Genomic DNA, 22248 nt, shown 5'->3' with positions numbered 1-22248 from the left:
GATTCCCTATGACCTCTACATTCAGTATCTATAGTTCTAATGTTGCAGGCATCATTAGGAGACATTGGAGGATTTTGTCCAATTACTATGATGGAGTGGTAGAATTTCAGTCACCCCCCCTCTTCTCATATAGAAGACCTCGGAACTTGAGGGATAAACTTGTGAAGACAGATGTCTGTGCAGTTAACAGTCGGGCTAGAGGTGGACTACATGATGTGACACGCCATGGGTGTTTCCCTTGTCTGTCGTGTGACAGTTGCGCTATCATGTTAAAGGGTAGTTCTTTCATACATCCCACCACTGGTAGAGGGTACAGAATCACTTCACATTACACATGTCGAAGTGATTTTGTCATTTACATTTTACAATGCCCGTGTAATCTGATTTATGTGGGTGAAACTACAACTGAATGCAGGTTGCGACTGAATAACCATAAATCTAGCATTCGGACGAAGAAAGTTGAACTTCCTGTACCTAGACACTTCGTAGAGTTGGGACATAGCGTGCAACAGCTTAGATTCTGTATTATTGATAGGGTTCCCCCCTTAAACGTGGGGGCAATAGGGAACTGGTCCTCAAACAACGGGAGGTTCAATGGATTCAGAAACTTAACTCCCTTCATCCCAATGGTCTTAACATGGATTATCCTTTCAATGTATTCAAACGCTGATTGTATGTGTACAGTTAGAACTTTTGGATGTGGTTAAACTTTTGGATGTCTGTCCTTCTCTTTTTAGGGCATTTGTTTGATGTACCTTTGTGGACCCTGGGGTTCTCTTGCCTGATGGTACCATTCATTATTTAGTTGTTACTCTGAAAAATGTTATATTTTTGATGTATGGAATAGGAGTAATTATATTATAAATTGATTTTAATGTGTTTACTAATTTGATTCTCTTTTGTGTTGTAGATTGAAGACTTTGAGATGTTGAGATTAACACTGAAGGACACTTACCAACTGGTATTAGGAAGGCTACTTTTATATGTTTTGTACTTTATTCTGCCTACGAGAATGTTCAAGAGTTTCAAGAAAGGTCTCTACTGTGTAGAAGATGCTACAGCGCTGACCTGCACGGATGATATATATTGTGTACCAGAATTAATAGGGGGGTAGTTGATAGGGGAATAAGCTCTTTTTTTCTCATAACTTGAAACACGAAGTAACCTAAAATGTATCCGGGATGAGGATCTGACATATTTGCATGTCGAGATTCTTCATATGACGGTATTCCCTTGATTGATTCATTTGGGGGATACCTTGTCTTTTGGGTTTTAATAAAACTTCATTGTGATGTTATTTACTATCTTTATCTACCTACATTCTTACCACATATTTTGTGAATACTGATGTGATATATATCTCTCCGTGCAGGGTTCTTTTTCAGCCATTGCTGCGCATACATCCCGAGAATGGTATCGCATTACTGGCAAGTTTTCCAGTTTTCACTATGGCGTGGCTAAAGCGTTTTATCGCATTGCGCCTGCGCGGGACTGCGGCCCCTCTATGATGTTGTAATCAGACTGCGATGTACAGGGTCATAGTGCTTTGTTTTGCACGTGTTGGCAGCAGCCAATAGACGGTGTGAGTTGGGGCATGCGCAATATGGCGATTATGGCGCCGAAATTCTTTTTCTTTTTTCTTTTTTCACTGACTTCTCGTGGACAGATGGTCCTTGTTTACCTAGATTGGTGAGTGCCAGCTTCTGTGTATCATACTGTGATTGTTGATTAATCTGTAATTAATATGTTTTCACTATTATATGCACATACATGTCACTTAATACAGTTGTGATTATCTACATCTAAATGTCAGTGATTGACTCATATGTTTCTGCACTATACTTTTTGCTACACTTTTATAATATATCGTATTTTTTGATACATTGTATAACTACTACGATTCATTACACCTGTTAATTGGGCTGCGTCTCTGTCTATATATGTCAATGTGTGGTTTTCATTTATTGCTTGAAAATGCTTCCATGGAGGAAGTGAAACGTTGCTGTGTTGGGTGAATAAATTCACATTTTTTTGCTGAGTGCTGCTTCCAGTCTCTTTTTCTTGGATATATATATATATATATATATATATATATATATATATATATATATATATATATATATATATATATATATATCTCTATCTATATATATCTATATATATCTATATATATCTATATATATATATATATATCTATATATATCTATATATATATATATATATATATAAACACACACACACATACACACATATATAGAATATCTTTTAACAGTAATTCTTTTTTATAAACAGTATTAAAAGGCAGTTAGCTCATAAGGTAAATACAACATTAAAACTAAGGGTTTTTAATTCAGGAACAGATTTTTTTTTAATTTACGGTCAGCCATCATTTTACCAGTCATAACTAATTTTCTCATTAACTTTTCTTTATTCGTTTCGAATTAACAATAATCAACTATTCTACTAAATAGTGAGTGTTTTAAAATACAATCCTACTCTCTTTTTCTTTAGCTGCTACAATATAATAATTAACCCCTGAATTTTATCTCTGATGTGTAATATGTCCAGTGATATAGAGACATTACCAGAAACGTAGTCTGCATATTAGGGTCCTAGTAAAGTTTATTATAATAAACCCTGAGCTCACGCATCCCTCCATTGACTTACTAAAAAAAAAACACTTGCTGGATTTTCCCTTTCAATTCTGAGAATAAAATTTGTAGCAGCTTTCTCAAACCACTAAAAAAGATCAAACAAATGATAAACCAAAAATGTTTTTTTACCCCATCTCTACTACAATAAAGATAAAGACTGCATTTTATCCTTTCAGAAGCTTTTCCTCTGTCTCATGCACACATCAGAGGTCTGTACAGTAATGCATGAAGGCTGTATGGTTCCTTAGTACTAGGCCGTGCTCCCACCGTATATTGCTGTACAGGCTCCGCTGTGTGCCATATGTACGGAGCTATCCTGGGATATTAATGTATATACAACATCTGATGGAGCCTGGCACGTTTTTATTCTGCTGGTTTTGTACAGAATCAGTCAGAAAAAAACTCTGTATGCATCCATATGAAATCGGAGGCATACTAAGGTACAGTAAAGGCTTCATGCACTACAGCGGGAGGCCTAAAGGAGGGAGAAAGAGCTTAAAGTCAAGGAAAATATAGGCTCTTCCCACCTCTCAATTTCTCGAATGTTTTAATTTTCCCTTTTTTCTTATTCCCTGCCTAATACTTTCTATTCCCATAATTATGCTGGCCCACCATTATGGCTCAACTCAGTAATTGTCAGGGGTGAAGGTAGGGGGAGGCTGGTGAGTTGTAAAGGATCTGCCAGACACAGCTTCGGGGTTAACTCCCTTAATTAATCAGTCAGCACCTGAATCTACATCCCTGAGACTGACTCCAGCTTCCACCACTCAGGCTGGCAGGCTTAGGAGTGGGAGCCTATCGTAGCCTGGCCAGACTCAGCTAGCTCCCGCCCTCTGTCCATTTATACCTGCATTTCCAGTTCCTCCTTGCTTGTTATTCTTTTTCGTGTGGTTTCCTGGCCCAGCTACAGCTCCTTCTATTTTGTTCCTGCTCCATACAGACCCTGGCTTACTGACTACTCTTCTGCTCTTCGTTTGGTACCTCGCACACTCCTGGCTTGACTCGGCTCGTTCACCACTCTGGTTGCTCACGGTGTTGCCGTGGGCAACTGCCCCTTTCCCTTGCTTGTATTCCCTTGTATGTTTGTCGTGTTTGTCGTGCACTTACTGAGTGCAGGGACCGCCGCCCAGTTATACCCCGTCGCCTAGGGCGGGTCGTTGCAAGTAGGCAGGGACAGAGTGGTGGGTAGATTAGGGCTCACTTGTCCGTTTCCCTACCCCCCGGTCATTACATAATAACAAGCCCATACCTAGTCTACCCTGGTCCCTGACACCACTATGGACCCCCGTGAGACCCTGGCTCAGCAAATGCAGGGTCTCTCCCTACAGGTCCAGGCCCTGGCTCAGAGGGTCAACCAGCCTCATGCTACCTTGGTAGTTCCCCTCACCGCACCTCTTGAACCCCACCTCAAGTTGCCCGACCGGTTCTCAGGGGACCGGAGGGCTTTTCTCTCCTTTCGGGAGAGTTGTAGGCTTTACTTTCGTTTAAAGCCTCATTCCTCAGGTTCTGAGAGCCAGCGGGTGGGTATAATTATGTCCCGGCTCCAGGAAGGGCCCCAAGAGTGGGCCTTCTCCTTGGCTCCTGACGCCCCTGAACTTTCCTCCGTTGATTGTTTCTTTTCCGCTCTCGGACTTATTTATGACGAGACTGACAGGACTGCCTTTGCTGAGAGTCAGCTGGTGACCTTACGTCAGGGTAAGAGACCTGTTGAGGAGTATTGCTCTGACTTTAGGAAGTGGTGCGTAGCTTCTCGGTGGAATGACCCTGCCTTAAGGTGCCAGTTTAGGTTGGGTCTGTCGAATGCCCTGAAAGACCTGCTAGTTAGCTATCCCTCTTCTGACTCCCTAGACCAGGCTATGGCTTTAGCGGTACGACTTGACCGACGTCTTAGGGAACGACAACATGAACGTTTATGTGTTTTCTCCTCCGACTCCCCCATGATGCCTCCCGAAGTTCCGTTGCTTCGTTCCTCCAGGAAAGACTCAGAGATACCTATGCAACTCGGGGCCTCCGTGTCCCCCCAACAACGTAGAGAATTCCGCAGGAAGAATGGTCTCTGCTTCTACTGTGGGGATGACAAGCATCAAGTGAACAACTGTCCTAAGCGTAAGAATGCAGCCAGAGAACTTCCGCGCCTAAGTGATCATCGGGGAGGTCACTTGGGCGCACAGGTATTTCCAGTAAATAGGAAACGTACTAAGATCTTGCTTCCCTTTCAGGTCTCTTTTGGTGGTAGGTCTGCTACCGGCAGTGCCTTCGTGGATTCAGGGTCCTCTACTAATATTATGTCTGTGGAATTTGCTATGTCTCTTGCTATGCCTCTGATTGATTTGCCTAAACCTGTCCCGGTAGTGGGTATCGACTCCACTCCTCTTGCTAATGGTTATTTTACACAGCATACCCCTGTTTTTGAACTCCTTGTTGGCTCCATGCATTTGGAACAATGCTCTGTACTGTTGATGCAGGGATTATCGTACGATTTGGTTCTAGGCCTTCCCTGGTTGCAGTTGCATAATCCCACGTTTGACTGGAATACTGGGGAGCTAACCAAATGGGGTAATGAATGTTGTACGTCATGTTTTTCTGTTAATTCTATTTCTCCCCCTGAGGAGGCGAATACGCTACCCGAGTTTGTTCAGGACTTCGCTGATGTTTTCTCTAGGGAGGCCTCCGAAGTGTTACCTCCTCATAGAGAATACGATTGCGCTATCGAATTGGTACCAGGAGCTAAGCTTCCTAAGGGTAGGATATTTAATCTTTCTTGTCCCGAACGTGAAGCCATGAGAGAGTATATCCAGGAATCCCTGGCCAAGGGTTACATTCGTCCCTCTTCTTCTCCGGTAGGTGCTGGCTTCTTCTTCGTGGGGAAGAAGGATGGTGGTCTTAGGCCATGCATTGACTACCGTAGCCTGAATAAGGTCACGGTAAGGAACCAGTATCCCCTTCCTTTGATTCCTGATCTCTTTAATCAGGTTCAGGGGGCCCAATGGTTCTCTAAATTGGATCTACGGGTGGCGTATAACCTTATTCGCATCAAAGAGGGGGATGAGTGGAAGACTGCGTTTAACACGCCCGAAGGCCATTTCGAATACCTCGTCATGCCGTTTGGGTTGTGTAATGCCCCTGCGGTCTTCCAGAATTTCATAAATGAGATTTTGAGAAATTACCTGGGGATATTTCTTGTAGTGTACCTTGATGACATACTGGTGTTTTCCAAGGACTGGTCCTCCCACATTGAGCATGTCAGGAAGGTGCTCCAGGTCCTTCGGGAAAACAAACTGTTTGCCAAAACCGAAAAATGTGTGTTTGGGGTACAGGAGATACCATTTTTGGGTCAAATCCTCACTCCTCATGAATTCCGCATGGACCCCGCCAAGGTTCAGGCTGTGGCGGAATGGGTCCAACCTGCCTCCCTGAAGGCGTTACAGTGTTTTTTGGGGTTCGCTAATTATTACAGGAGATTTCTTGCTAACTTCTCGGTCATCGCTAAGCCTCTTACGGACCTCACTCGCAAAGGTGCTGATCTCCTCCACTAGCCTCCTGAGGCTGTCCAGGCTTTTGAGGTCCTTAAGAAGTGCTTTATCTCGGCCCCGGTGCTGGTTCAGCCCAACCAAAAGGAGCCATTTATCGTGGAAGTTGACGCATCTGAGGTGGGAGTGGGGGCTGTCTTGTCCCAGGGTACCAGGTCCCTCACCCATCTCCGCCCCTGTGCCTACTTCTCCAGGAAGTTTTCGCCAACTGAGAGTAACTATGATATTGGCAACCGCGAACTCTTAGCCATTAAATGGGCATTTGAAGAGTGGCGCCACTTCCTGGAGGGGGCTAGACACCAGGTAACGGTCCTTACCGACCACAAGAATCTGGTTTTCCTAGAATCTGCCCGGAGGCTAAACCCGAGACAAGCTCGATGGGCGTTATTTTTTACCAGATTCAATTTTTTGGTTACCTATAGGGCTGGGTCTAAAAATATTAAGGCTGATGCACTGTCGCGTAGCTTCATGGCCAGCCCTCCTTCGGAGGAAGATCCTGCTTGTATTTTGCCTCCAGGTATAATCATTTCCTCGATCGATTCTGATTTAGTCTCTGAAATTGCTGCTGATCAAGGTTCAGCTCCCGGGAACCTTCCTGAGAACAAGCTGTTTGTTCCCCTGCAATTCCGGCTAAGGGTACTTAGGGAAAACCATGACTCCGCACTATCTGGTCATCCAGGCATCCTGGGTACCAAACACCTCATTACCAGAAATTATTGGGGTTGCCTAAAGACGTTAAGGCCTACGTCGCCGCTTGTGAGGTTTGTGCTAGGTCCAAGACTCCCAGGTGCCGACCAGCGGGCTTACTGCGTTCGTTGCCCATTCCCCAGAGACCTTGGACACATATCTCCATGGATTTTATCACCGATTTGCCTCCATCCCAAGGCAAGTCGGTGGTGTGGGTGGTGGTAGACCGCTTCAGTAAGATGTGCCACTTTGTGCCCCTCAAGAAACTACCCAACGCCAAGACGTTGGCTACCTTGTTTGTCAAACACATCCTGCGTCTCCATGGGGTCCCTGTCAATATTGTTTCGGACAGAGGGGTACAATTTGTTTCATTGTTTTGGAGAGCCTTCTGTATGAAGTTGGGGATTGATCTGTCCTTCTCCTCTGCCTTCCATCCTGAAACCAATGGTCAAACGGAAAGGACTAATCAATCTCTAGAACAATACTTAAGGTGTTTTGTCTCTGACTGTCAATATGATTGGGTCTCATTCATTCCCCTCGCCGAATTTTCCCTTAATAACCGGGTCAGTAACTCGTCAGGGGTCTCCCCCTTTTTCTGTAATTTTGGGTTTAATCCACGGTTCTCCTCCGTTTCACCTGGTAGTTCCAACAATCCCGAGGTAGAGGTCGTTCATCGGGAACTGTGCACAGTCTGGGCCCAGGTTCAGAAGAACCTAGAGGCGTCCCAGAGCGTACAAAAAACTCAGGCTGATAGAAAACGTTCTGCTAACCCCCTGTTTATGGTCGGGGATCTGGTGTGGTTGTCGTCTAGGAACTTGCGTCTCAAGGTTCCGTCCAAGAAGTTTGCTCCCCGGTTTATTGGGCCGTATAAGGTCATTGAGGTCCTCAATCCTGTCTCCTTCCGGCTGGAGTTACCCCCGTCTTTTCGTATACACGACGTGTTTCATGCCTCCCTCCTTAAACGCTGCTCCCCATCCTTGGCTCCCTCGAGGAGACCTCCTGTTCCCTTCCTCACCCCTAAGGGGGTGGAATTCGAGGTGGCCAGCATTGTGGACAGCAAGATGGTCCAAGGCTCCCTCCAGTACCTGGTCCATTGGAGAGGTTACGGGCCCGAGGAGAGGACTTGGGTACCCGCCCGGGATGTTCACGCTGGGGTATTGGTCAGGAGGTTCCACCTGCGTTTCCCCAGTAAGCCAGGTCCACTTAGAAAGGGTCCGGTGGCCCCTCATAAAAGGGGGGGTACTGTAAAGGATCTGCCAGACACAGCTTCGGGGTTAACTCCCTTAATTAATCAGTCAGCACCTGAATCTACATCCCTGAGACTGACTCCAGCTTCCACCACTCAGGCTGGCAGGCTTAGGAGTGGGAGAGCCTATCGTAGCCTGGCCAGACTCAGCTAGCTCCCGCCCTCTGTCCATTTATACCTGCATTTCCTGTTCCTCCTTGCTTGTTATTCTTTTTCGTGTGGTTTCCTGGCCCAGCTACAGCTCCTTCTATTTTGTTCCTGCTCCATACAGACCCTGGCTTACTGACTACTCTTCTGCTCTTCGTTTGGTACCTCGCACACTCCTGGCTTGACTCGGCTCGTTCACCACTCTGGTTGCTCACGGTGTTGCCGTGGGCAACTGCCCCTTTCCCTTGCTTGTATTCCCTTGTATGTTTGTCGTGTTTGTCGTGCACTTACTGAGTGCAGGGACCGCCGCCCAGTTGTACCCCGTCGCCTAGGGCGGGTCGTTGCAAGTAGGCAGGGACAGAGTGGTGGGTAGATTAGGGCTCACTTGTCCGTTTCCCTACCCCCCGGTCATTACATGAGTCATGTGCGCCAAGTGATGGGTGGTGGGGTGGTGGAGGAATGGTGCCATCAACCAACTCTGCCTTGGTTAGGGTATTTGGCTATAAGGCTAAGGTAGTGAACGAAACATTTTCCCCCGGAAGAAGGGAAGCTTAGCTACGATTTAATAATGATAAATATCAAATTCTGGAATGACTTGTCCGTAGCGCATCACTAATGTAAAGTGAATTTAGATAATACTGCAGTTCTGGTCTTCCAGCCTGAAACAACTCCTAATATTATCTTGTTCTCACACATGCTAGGTCACAGAATCTTGTATACGGATTACATCATCCTGAAACCACCAAATTTTAAGGCCAGGATATAGTGCTCCAGAGCACTTGCTTCTGTTCTCTCAATACCAGTTCTGTTCCATTTCAGTTCTAGCTCTTATTAGCAATATCATCCTAAGGACCATGGTTTGGCTTCTACTTTTAACTTTTTGGCCTTAGCTTGGCTCTTAGTTATTGACAAAAATACCGACCTAAATTTTGGTAATATTCGTACATTAAAGATGTTGTTAGAATTGGAATTTCTTTATAAATGTGTTTTTTATTATTTTTTATTAGCAGTAATAAGTACAAAGAACATGTTTGGGGGGTTGGAAATGAGGAGAGAGGAGAAAAAAAAGTCAAAAGACTGTTTGTAAAGAAAAGTGTATGACGCTGATCAATCAGCATCATACACTTCTCTTCATTCATGCCCAGCTGTATTCACATATGGTGATGTCTGGTCATTCTCCCATCGCTCCAGTGAAGGAACTGCTGGAGGAAGTCACGTCAAAGCGTGATCTCGCGAGATCAAGCTGGGCTGTGAATAAAGCTGGGCATGAACGAAGAGAAGTGTATGACGCTGATTGGTCAGCCTCATACACTTTTCTTTACAACGCCCACTTAGTGAAACGAAAAAAAAAACGCCCAGTTGAAAAAATTTGCATAAATCTAAAAATGATCAAAACTTTGTCAATAATAAATGCTTTAAAAAAACAACACAGTAGTTATCAGAATCAAAGCGTTTATTAGGTTAGGTAGGAGATAGAGAAGTATTAAACTGGTGACAGAGCCTCTATAAGTGTTCCTTGGCAATGGATGTTGGAGAGGAGCTAATAATGTTGTGGATATGAGAGTGACATGACCTAATCTCTGTTCATTCTCTCGTAGATGTGGTTTTTATAGATTGTGAACGTATATTCCATTACTGTAATACCAATGCACAGTGCCATTATGGGAAAGCATTTTTTGGTGTTCAGGCAGCTCTAGATGGGTCGAACAGTGACTGATAGACCTACACATAACAATGGTTCCTCTTCATCTTTTCATATCTCGAATCAGTAACTAAAGTGATTCTCTCCGGATAGACAATGTCCGCTATGCTGGGGTCTGACGGCTGTAACCTCAGTCAATCGCTAAAACAAACTGGTAACAGCAAGAGAAAGTGTTGTGCCTCTTTGTCTCCTGTCGGCTCCACTTTGCTTTCTTTGGAGGCTGTATGGTGGCCCATTATAGTCAAGAGCTGACCATGCGTCTTCGCAAGAAAACATAAGCGGAGACGACTGAAGGTGAAGCAGCATGATGTTTTCCTAATGCCGCTGCCAATTCTATCTACTGATATGTGTGTTTCAGCAATCGGACCACGCTGAATGGACATTGGTGGCATGTCCTTGCGATATGCCACTAATGTCTACCCTGAGACAACCATATCTATCTATCTATCTATCTATCTATCTATCTATCTATCTATCTATCTATCTATCTATCTATCTATCTATCTATCTATCTATCTATCTATCTATCTATCTATCTATCTATCTATCTAGATGAACAAATAGATCCAGCAGCACCAGTATAGTGTGGGTGCAAGCCAACGGGAACAGACCAGGATCCCAATTCTATACGATACAAAAATCAGGCAGCACTCCGTTCAAATCAAGGTTGAGAAAGGCTCCAGTGGAAGGAGCTGAAACGTTGCTGTCTATGGGACAATAAAGTACCCTCTTGTTTCACCTTGATTTGAACGGAGTGCTGCCTGATTTTTGTATCTATCTATCTATCTATCTATCTATCTATCTATCTATCTATCTATCTATCTATCTATCTATCTATCTATCTATCTATCTATCTATCTATCTATCTATCTATCTATCTCTCTATCTATCTCTCTATCTATCTCTCTATCTATCTCTCTATCTATCTATCTATCTATCTATCTATCTATCTATCTATCTATCTATCTATCTATCTATCTATCTATCTATCTATCTATCTATCTATCTATCTATCTATCTATCTATCTATCTATCTATCTATCTATCTATCTATCTATCTATCTATCTATCTATCTATCTATCTATCTATGCAAAGTGTAAAAGATGTTGAGTATTTATAAATTCTTGACTACCTCCAAACCCCAAGGCCAACCTTTCAAACATCAAGTACAGTACTAAAAATGTATGGTCTGATTATGCCTAAGACCAGTTACAAAAGATAAAAAGCTTCCATGTGACGTTTATTTGTGTTCTTATAACATAAGAGGTCCAGAACGTCTGCACAGTATTAAATAATAAATGCAACCATTTGTGATATGAAACCTGATTGTAAGCAGAAGACAAGGTCAAGAACCCATTATGCTGCTTTTCCAAAACATTTTTCACGTGCCTTTAATAATAGTGCAAAGTCAGTCAAGGAAACATATTTCATTGTTATTGAGAAAAATCAGTCCACATTTTTTAACCCGAGGAGAAATGATCTTTTTGTACATTAACCAGAATATGAGCTCGTCCTCAAAATCTATTACTTTAATTATAACCATATATTCTGACCTGCTGTATCACAGGGTAAGTGGGATATACTTTCTATTTTGCCTCCTTTATGCTACAAATATAGATCTGAAATAGAAAATAATAAATAAATTAATAATAATTATTATTTTTTATCAATAATTATATTACATTAAAAGCTAATAGTATATTTACAGGCTCATGAAACAGGAGGTAAGGGTATGTTCTTAGGTTTTTAGGAATATATAAAATGGACTGTAATTTCTTTGTAAAGGAGAAATCTATTGTGATCTTCAGACATGTGATATAAACATGTCCAAAGATCCCATCAGTAGGGTCATCAGCACCTGTATATCTCTTCTTTATCTCTATTATACATCTTGGACCTGATCCTGGTTCTTCGGTGCGCTGGCCAGTCAATCCTTGGGGAGAGCGGAAAGAATACAAGTGGCCAAAGGCTAAGGGTCCTATTATACGCCCCAGTACGGGTTGTGAAAACAAACGCCGATCAAAGAGACAGCTCACTGATTGCCGATCATTTGCTCCTTTCACAAGGAGCTATGTATGGGGACAAACGCTCGTTACTATGATTATTCGTCCCCATACATTTTCATCATGTCGGCTGCGATGATTTTTAATGCTGCATAAAAGAGCAGATTAGCCGATGAACGAGTGTTTGCTCGTTCATCAGCTGATCATTACCCTGTTTACACAGGGCAGTGATCTGGAACGAGCATTTGCCCAATCATTGGCCCGTGTAATAGGACCTTTAGGAGGCAAATACCCGCAAAGTTACTGTATTTTTTACTTTAAATGCATTGGGACAATAAAAAAAAATGGTTGCAAAAGTTTACATATCCTTTAAGCTCTTGGAAAATTACCTTGCTTTTTGTATGCCTTGAAAATGTTAACACACACATATCCCAAATTCCTCTTCTGTTATTTTGTTTAGGAGTAAAATTGCACTTTTATTTTTATAAAGTAAAACCACAGCCATATATATGACCACCACATGCTACAGTTGTTATAGTTCAGATCTCTTTAACAGATTGCTAAATCTGCACATTCAACCACATGTAACACGGTAAGAAATTTCATAGCACTTACACCGTGTAACTTGTCATATATTCTCATAACTGGTTAACCAGCTGCAATTGTTTCATTGCTGATAGTTTATTGCACAAGATTTTCTGCAAGTGATAACCTGGTTTAGTAGTGCTATAAAAATATACTATGTAAATAAGGATATAGAACTGATTTGACTGAGCAGATATTTTTCATATATTAAGAAGTGAATCTATATAAGCACATGTAAATGGGAGCTTTAGTTGAAGTATCACAATAAATTTTTAATGGGTTTTTTAGCCTCTGGATGCAGAGCTGAAATCAGGGAAGTACAGGAGCTACTACCATACCTCCCAGCCGCCCCTTCGGCGGGACAGTCCTGGATTCCGGGCGGTGTCCCGCTGTCCTGGGCAGCTGGTGGTATGTCCCACTGTCAACTGTATCTGCGTCCTCAGGACGCAGATACAGTTGAACGCAATCCTGAAGCAGGGAACCGTCAGCTCCCTGCTTCAGCATTAGTTCAGAGCGGAGGAGCAGAAGGAGCTCCTCTGCTCAACGAGGATTCCAGGGGCACTGTGGTAGTTTAAGCGCTGTGCCAGGGGAAGCCCTTGACATCACTGTCCATTTATGGACAGTGACATCAGGAGCTCCCCCTGAAGCAGAATTCCCGTTGCCGACGCTCTGACCGGGGAATTCGCTCCTAGAGGGAACCCCTGACATCACTGTCCATATATGGGCAGTGACGTAAGGGGCTACTCCTGTAGTGTTATCCCCTGCCAGTGTATTGCTGATGCTCTGGCTGGGGATTCCGCTCTTAGAGGGAACCCCTGACATCACTGTCCATATTGTAACTTCTATGGCCGCGGCCCATCGTTCTGACTTACCCCTCGACGGCCGCGGCCAAGGACATGTGAGTTCCCTGCAGCATCGTCACCCTGTGAGGTGCCGGCACTCACTTCCTGGTATCGAGACTTTCTCCCGGAGGGCGCGCACGCCCGCGCATGCACGGTCTTAAAGGGCTAGTGCGCGCATAATTGCAGGAAGTCTGCTGTCAAGCCCAGAATGCTACTGGACTATTAAAAGGGCTCTGCCCTCTTGTTCTTTGCCTGAGAGTTGTTTGTTACCCAAATATTGTCTTGCAAATGGTCTCCTAGTGTCTTCCAGTTTCCAAGTGTTCACTGTTCCTGTATCCTGTGCTATCCTGGTCTAGTCCCGTGCTGAGCTGTTGTCGTGTTGTGCTGTATTCCACGCCTGACGTCTACCTGCTGTCTGGTCCCAGCCGAGCCTGCCTTGCTACTGTCCGAGTTGCCACAGGTACCCTTTGTGGACTATAGACTCTGTACTATACCTGTTTGGCCAGCTGCCATCCCGTTACGCGGTACGGCCCAGTGGGTCCACACCCCGCATCGTGACTCATATATGGACAGTGACGTCAGGGGCTCCTCCTGGAGCGGAATCCCTGTTGTCGACGCTCTGCCCGGGGATTGCATTCCTAGAGGGAACCCCTGACATCACTGTCCATATATGGAAAGTGACATCAGGGGCTCCTCCTGGAGTGGAAACCATGGCCAGAGTGTCGGCAACACTCTGGCAGGGGATTCCGCTCCAGGAGTAGTCCGTGATGTCACTGTCCATATATCAACAGTGACATCAGGGGCTCCCTCTAGAAGGGCCTATGCTCTGGCTGGGTATTTCACTCCTAGAGGGAGTCCCAATGGTGCTATCTACTGGGGGGTGGTGCGACCTTTAAGGGGTGTGTGGCACTATCTACATGGCACTGTGGCACTTTATACGTGGGGCACTAGGGGCAGCTAAGTGGCATTATACTGTATGGGGCAGCTAAGGTGGTATTATACTGTATGGGGACAGCCATGGGGGCAGCCATGGGTGCATTATATTATATGGGGGAAACCATAGGGGCATTATACTATATGGGGCAGCTGTGGGGGAATTATACTGTATGGTGGCTGCTAAGGGGGCATTATATTGTATGGGTGCAGTTATAGGGCCATACTGTATGGGGCAGCTGTGGGGGCATTATACTGTATGGTGGCAGCTAAGGTGGCATTATACTATATGGGGAAGCTATAGGGGCATTATACTGTATGGGGTAGCTGTGGGGGCATTATACTGTATAAGGGCAGCTATGGGGCCCAATAGGGGGTACACCTGCCAGCTCACCATCAGGAAAAACAGCCAAACTGGAAAAATAAAATGATGGCTACCAGCAGATGCCACAATGGGGAGCACACTGCAAATGGATTTATACAGCTGACATTGACTTCAATAGGAGCTGTATACATCATATTAAATTAAATTAATATTAAATTGAGCTGCATAGAAATTTAGGGGGGATATTATGAATTAACACTTTTGACATAGCAGCACTGAATTGATAATTGTGTCTCATTAACAACAGAAACAGATGCTCATATTTTGGGTTACGTAGAGATTGACAGGAGGAATTTATCAAATGTTAGTTGCAATTTACGCAGCATTTACGCTGGGGTTAGCAGAGGTGGCAGGGCCGACCACGGCCTGATACAATGGGGGGGAATTTGTTCATTTTTCTACGCCAGAAAAAAGTTGCTAATGGCACAAAAGTCTTAATTTGGGGTAAAAATTGTGACTTTAGCGCTGATTCAGCCGCTTGTACCACTTTCAAAACAGGGGGTGGAACTTAGGAGAAGAGGATGGGGCCACCCGCAGCCTGACAATTTTATCATAATTTAACCAGAAACGTCTAATAAATGAGGCGCATTTTATTCCAACTTTCTTTATATTAAGACTGGCATATAAAAAACCATTCTTAATAAATTCCCCCTATTTACTGTAGTTTACACCAGAAACTGGTGTAAATCATATGGAAAATCTCACATGAACTTGTGTAGATTTCCCATTCTAGTGCATGGACATCAGAAAATGGGACAAATTTATTCAAATGCAGGTGCCCTTAATAAATTTACTGCAGGCTTTATAAGAAGACTGGCATATGAAGCGCCAGTCTTAGGGCTTGTCCACACATAGCGGAATGGCTGCGTATTTTCCATCCGGAATTGCGGACGGAAAATACACAGCAGAATACAGTAGCAGCAAAGTGGGTGAGATTTAACAAATATCATCCACACGCTGCGTAAAATTTACGAGCAGAAATTTACCTGCGGTGCATGCATTTTTTTGTACCACAGCATGTCAATTCCTGCTGTAGAAAGTGGATTGAATTGCTGCGTTTTTCAGAGGAGATGTTACCATCTACCAGCATTGAGAAAACCGCAGCAAAATAAGTACCATTTTCTATTTGCTATTTCCGCAGCGAAATGTCTCCTAGCTTTAACGAAAATGCTGCAGAAATTTTATGCAGCAATTGCGTTACGTGTGAACAAGCCCTTAGGGTCCTTTTACATGGTCGACATGGGCCATTTAAACGAGTGCCGATCAATAAGACAACTCATTGATCGGTGCTTGTTTTCTCTTTTCACAGAGAGCAATGCATGGGGATGAACGATCGCTCGTCCGCAAACATTTCTATCATGTCGGCATCACGTCTCCCTTTCTATACAGGGAGATGTGCTGCCGACAACGATGATGTTTCATGCTGCATAAGGCCCCATGCACACAGCCGTAATTTTGATCCGCCATTACGGACCGTAATTGCGTTTGAAAGTACGGACCCATTAATTTCTATTGCCGACAGACACCTTCTCGTATATTTATGGGAAGGTGTCCGGGCCATAGAAAGGCTCAGGGGACATGTCCTATTTTTTTATTTTATGGACCATGCTCCCATACTTTATAATGGTAGCACAGTCCACAAATGCGGGTGACAGTCCGCAGCCGGCTGTAGCTGTAATCACGAACCAGGATTACGGCTATGGCTGTGGGCATGGGGTCTTAGGGCACATTCACACGTGGTGGAATTGCTGTTGAATTCCGCTGTGGACAGTCCGCAGTGGAATTCTGCAGCAGCCATTTTTTACATTTGTTTCTATACATTTTTAGGAAAGTTAGTTCAGACGTTGCAGAAAATAACTGTGCGGAAATCAGGATGCGGTGCAGAATTTTCCCTCCGCAGCATGCTCATGACGTTGCGGAGAAGAAGCGGAATTTCACTGCAGATTTCAGCCTTTGCAATGCAAAAACTGAAATCTGTGGCAAGTCCGCTGTGTTTTCTGCAACGTCTGAATTACCTGTCAAGTATGCAAATGTTGCTGCAGATTCGTTGCGTAATTGCCCCAAATCTGCACCAACATTTGCAGCAGAAAAATTCCTCCACGTCTGAACGTGCCCTAATCTATATTATCAGCCGATGAACAAGCATTTCCTCATACTTTGGCTTTATTCAGACGAACGTAAAATACGCGCGTGCAACGCGCGTGATTTTCACGTGCGTTGCCCGTAGCTATATTAGTCAATGGGGCCGTGCAGACATGGCAGCGTTTTTTGCGCAGCGTTGCTCCGTTGCCAAAAACTCACGACATGTCCGTTGATTCAGCGTTTTCAACGCATCACGCACCCATTGAAGTCAATGGGTGCGTGAAAACCACGCATGTCGCACGGAAGCACTTCCGTGCGAACTGCGTGTTTGCGCAACAGCTGTCAAAAGGATGAATGTAAACAGAAAAGCACCACGTGCTTTTCTGTTTCCGAACATCCAAACGGAGTGTCTTTGCGATTAGCGAACCCCGACAACCGAAGCTAACTTCACCGGGTTCGGCCAAACTCGTTTTGGCCGAACCCGGCAAAAATATTTCCGGTCCGCGACGTCGGAAGACATTCACTGTGCATGGTGCTGAAAGAGTTAAACTGTTTCAGAACCATGGACAGTGACTTGCGATCCCAAAATACATGAACCTGTAAAAAAAACCGAAGTTCTAACTTACCGATTACTCCTGTCTCCTTCCTGCAGTCCGACCTCCCGGGATGACACTTCAGTTCAAGTGACAGCTCCAGCCAATCACAGGCCAAGCACAGGCTGCAGCCAATCACAGGCTGCAGCGGTCACTTGGACTGCCGCGTCATCCAGGGAGGTGGGGCCCGATGTCAAGAGAGGCGCGTCACCAAGGACGCGTCACCAAGGCAACGGCCGGGAAGTTCTCGGTAAGTAGGAACTTTATCTTTTTTTTTTACAGGTTTTTCGCTGTTGTGTTCGGCATTCACTGTCGAGGGTGCTGAAAGATTTAGCTCTTTCAGCACCTTGGACAGTGACGGGCGTCGACAAGCCTCATCTCTATGATGCCGGCTGCGCGAAAATCACGCAGCCGCGCATCAGACACGGATGACACACGCAGCTGTCAAATGTTTTTTGCGCGCGCAAAACGCTGCGTTGTTTGCGCGCGCAAAAACGCAACGCTCGTGTGAATCCAGCCTTTGACTGATCATTGCCCTATTTACACTGCTCGTTGCCCTCTATCACTTATGCGCTTGGTTGCCCCCCACTGTATAATATAATAATGCACTTTGTATGACATGGCGAGAATGGGGAATGGAAGTTGCAAGTGATCTAAAGTAATTTCTATCTCAGAAAAGTTACATTTACCTAACAGTTTAATTTTTTGCACATGAATAAACTGCTGGCTAATGAATTTTCTTATAGACACTTCTAAGGGTATGTTCCCACGGTAGCGTCCGTTACGGCTGAAATTACTTTCAGGAGAAAACAGCTCCGTAATTTCAGGCGTAATGGCATGTTGAGGCGCTTTTTCGCTGCATCAATTACGGATGTAAATGGAGCTGTTTTTCCATGTAGTCAATGGAAAACGGCTCCATTTACGTCTGAAAAAGTGACAGGTACTTCTTTGACGCGGGCGTCTTTTTTACGCCCCGCCTTTTGACAGCGGGGCGTAAAAAAAATGACCGTCGGAATAGAACATCGTAAGACCCATTCAAATGAATGGGCAGATGTTTGCCGACGCTATCGAGCCGCATTTTCGGACGTAAATCGAGGCGGAAAACGCCCGAATTATGTCCGTAAATAAGCCGTGTGAACATACCCTAAGGGCCGATTCACATGAACGTGAATTGCGTCCGTGCAGGCCGTGTGGTTTTCACGCGGCTCGCATGGACCAATAGAAGTATATGGGGCAGTACAGACAGTCCGTGCTTTTTGTGCAGCGTTTGTCCGCTGCATAAAAAGCGCGACATGTTCAATATCTCGGCGATTTTTGCGCATCACGCACCCATTGAAGTCAATGGGTGCGTGAAAACCATGCATGCCGCACGGAAGCACTTCCGTGCGAACTGGCTGTTTCGCGCAACAGCTGTCAAAAGGATGAATGTAAACAGAAAAGCACCACGTGCTTTTCTGTTTACAAACATCCAAATGGCGTGTCATAATGATGGCGGCTGCGCGAAAACCACGCAGCCGCGCATCATATGCTGCTGCCACACGGAGCTGTCAAGTGGCTTTTGCGCAGGCAAAACGCTGCGTGTTTTGCGTGCACAAAAACGCCACGTTCGTCTGAATCAGCCCTAAGGCTGCGAGCTCTAGTAGAAGGTGAATCAGCCCACATTTAGAGATTTAATCAAGGAATACATTTAGGGTATGTTCACATGCTGTGTTTTCAAGCGTATTTCGGGGCGTAAAAGCCCAGATATACGCCTGAAAAAACACTAACTGAATGCCTACTAACATCTGGCCATTGAATTCAATGTGAAAAACTGCGTTTCGTTCAGACGGGGCATTTTTTATAAAAAAACGCCCCGTAAAAAGAAGTAGCATGTCACTTCTTGAGCTGTTTTTGGAGCTGTTTTTTTATTGTGTCAATAGAAAAACAGCTCCAAAAAATGCCTGATAAAAGGTTTTCAGCCTCAAAAGCGGCTGAAAATCACAGGCTGTTTTCTCTGAAAACAGGTCCGTAATTTTCAGCCGTTTTTGACGCAGCGTGTGAACATTCCCTCAAATTGATAGGTACACTCCAAGACAGTTCAGATCCGGTTCTAACAAATTACATGCAATACCTTTACTACACCTTCAATACCTGCAATAATATTGCACCCCATGTAAAACAATAGGGACCCAATTACTGTGTGAAATTCTCGATAAGTTTGATGTGTCACATGACCCTCTTCCCATTGAAAAAACTAAAGTTGGATACAAAATGGCCGACTTCAAAATGGCCGCCATGGTCAACACCCAGCTTGAAAAGTTTCCCCCCTCCCATATACTAATGTGCCACAAACAGGAAGTTAATATCCCAACCATTCCCATTTTATTTAGGGGTATCCATATAAATGGCCCACCCTGTATATGAGTAGATGCTTTAACTCTTTCTCGTGACGTAATTTTCACAAACTCATTTACTATGTGATTAACAGCCGACGATGCTGGCCATTTAACCCCTTAGATGATCTGGTGAACAGCAAATGTGACACCTAAGGCCGGATTTATATGAGCATGTGCCTTTTGCGCGAGCAAATAATGCGGCGTTTTGCGCGCGGAAAAGGTACTTAACAGCTCCGTGTGTCAGCTGCGTATGATGCGTGGCTGCGTGATTTTCGCGCAGCCGCCATCATTATGACACTCGGTTTGTATGTTTGTAAACAGAAAAGCACATGGTGCTTTTCTGTTTTCATTCATACTTTTAACTGCTGTTGCGCGAATGACACACGTCACACGGGAGTGCTTCCGTGTGCTGCGCGTGATTTTCACGCACCCATTGACTTGCCAAGTCAATGGGTGCGTGATGCGCGAACAACGCACAAATATACGACATGTCGTGAGTTTTACGCAGCGGACACACGCTGCGTGAAACTCACGGACAGTCTGCACTGCCCCATAGACTAACATAGGTCCATGCAAGGCGCGTGAAAATCACGCGCGTTGCACAGACGTATTACACGTTCGTCTAAATAAGCCCTAAGGGATATAAAAAAAAGTGAGGTAGTAACACAGAAGTTTTCCAATGAATTATAGAATACAATTTTAATGGATTGTTAAAAGTAAAAAAAGTTTAATACATTTTAGAGAAAACACAAAAAATAAAAACAAATAGTTTTTTTTTCTTAAAGTCTATGGAAACCTTTGAGCTAAATTATTGTTTTTTTTAACTTAGATGTGATCATTATTAGCTGGATCCTGTGTGTCAGAGACACGCAGGACCAGCTTTTAGCTGAGCCGTCAGTCCTGCTGACCTGACGGAACAGCTTCTATGTATACAGGATACATAGAAGCTGTATCTCAAATAGTAACAAATGGTTTTGTTTTTAAATTTAAAATCTGCTTAAAATATTGTTTTATTGAAAAAACAACCAAAAAAATGTATAATAAAATAGTTATATGTGCGTCTGAGCACATAGGATCTTATTTTTGTTTGTTCGTCCTTAGAACCCTGTAGATGAGTACTGCTGTAATAAATTAGCCATGCCACAGTTATCCATTGTGGCTTCTATAAACACTGTTGAGATTGCTGGCATACAGTTATGAAGAATGCATGGCTAATATCATGATGCAGTTTTGTTTAACTTTGTAACATTGTTATATTGTGCTTGAGATTCTAAATGAACACAGTCCAAGTATGTGAGTGCTCTCTGGAGAACCAAAAAAAGCCAAAAAATATTTCGCTGCAGCTCCACCTAGAGCATTTTCTCATCACGTCTGGGATTTGGAAGATGTGCTACACTCACTAACTTATTCAGAGGTTTCAAGTATGTGCAGCACTAATATGAGGTTCCAATTTAACTCCTTGTTGTCTATAGAGAACATCATCTATTTGTTAAAATTAAATTGCTGGATTTGTGCTGACTGAATGTTATTGTTAGGGTATGTGCACATGACCTCTTTTCAGACGTAATGGAGGCGTTTTACGCCTCGAATTACGCCTGGAAAGACGGCTCCAATACATCGACAAACATCTGCCCATTGCTTGCAATGGGTCTTACGATGTTCTGTGCAGACAAGCTGTCATTTTACGCATCGCTGTCAAAATACGGCGCGTAAAATGACGACTCGTCAAAAAAAGTGCAGGACACTTCTTGGGACGTTTTTGGAGCCGTTTTCTCATAGATTCTATTGAAAACAGCTCCTAAAACAGCTGTGAAAAACGGCGCGAAAAATGCGAGTTGCTCAAAAAACGTCTGAAAATCAGGAGCTGTTTTCCCTTGAAAACAGCTCCGTATTTTCAGACGTATTTTGTTAATCGTGTGAACATACCCTTAGGGTGGGCAGAGATAGCAGTCGTACCCGGACCCTAGTGCCTGAGGGGGCCGAAGTTCTGCCACATAAGAAGACACGTTTATAATAAATGCCACATTGAACATAGGGGCCCGGTTACAGATTTTAGCACTGGGGTGCAGGAGATTCAAGTTTTGCCTCTGGTTAAGGCCTAGTTCACATCTAGTCATTGAACTACAGTACATGTAGTGTGTATTTCAGGATAGCTGCCGGTGTACATGCTAAACGTGTTCATAGGGCTCCATTAACCCAATGGTGGCCAAAAGATTGTCCTTTTGGCCTTTGTCGGGCTGGTATACGTCGGTACACTTTTTAGATTTTAGGTATGGAATAGCATAGTAGACATAAAATGGAATACCATAAAAAGATCTCATACTGCGTGGTATACGTTATTTTAATATGTGGGCTTATAGGTGACTGTATGGCATACGTCACAGGCATCCGTTTAACAGATACGTCATGGGCTTTTCAATAGCTTTCCATGACAGATATGTTAAACGGATGCCTAATAGTGGCATCAGTCACCCATAGACTAC

The sequence above is a fragment of the Rhinoderma darwinii genome, chromosome 5 (genome assembly GCF_050947455.1).
Source record: "Rhinoderma darwinii isolate aRhiDar2 chromosome 5, aRhiDar2.hap1, whole genome shotgun sequence".
Taxonomy (NCBI): Eukaryota; Metazoa; Chordata; class Amphibia; order Anura; family Rhinodermatidae; genus Rhinoderma; species Rhinoderma darwinii.
Note: the sequence above shows the minus strand (reverse complement) of the source record.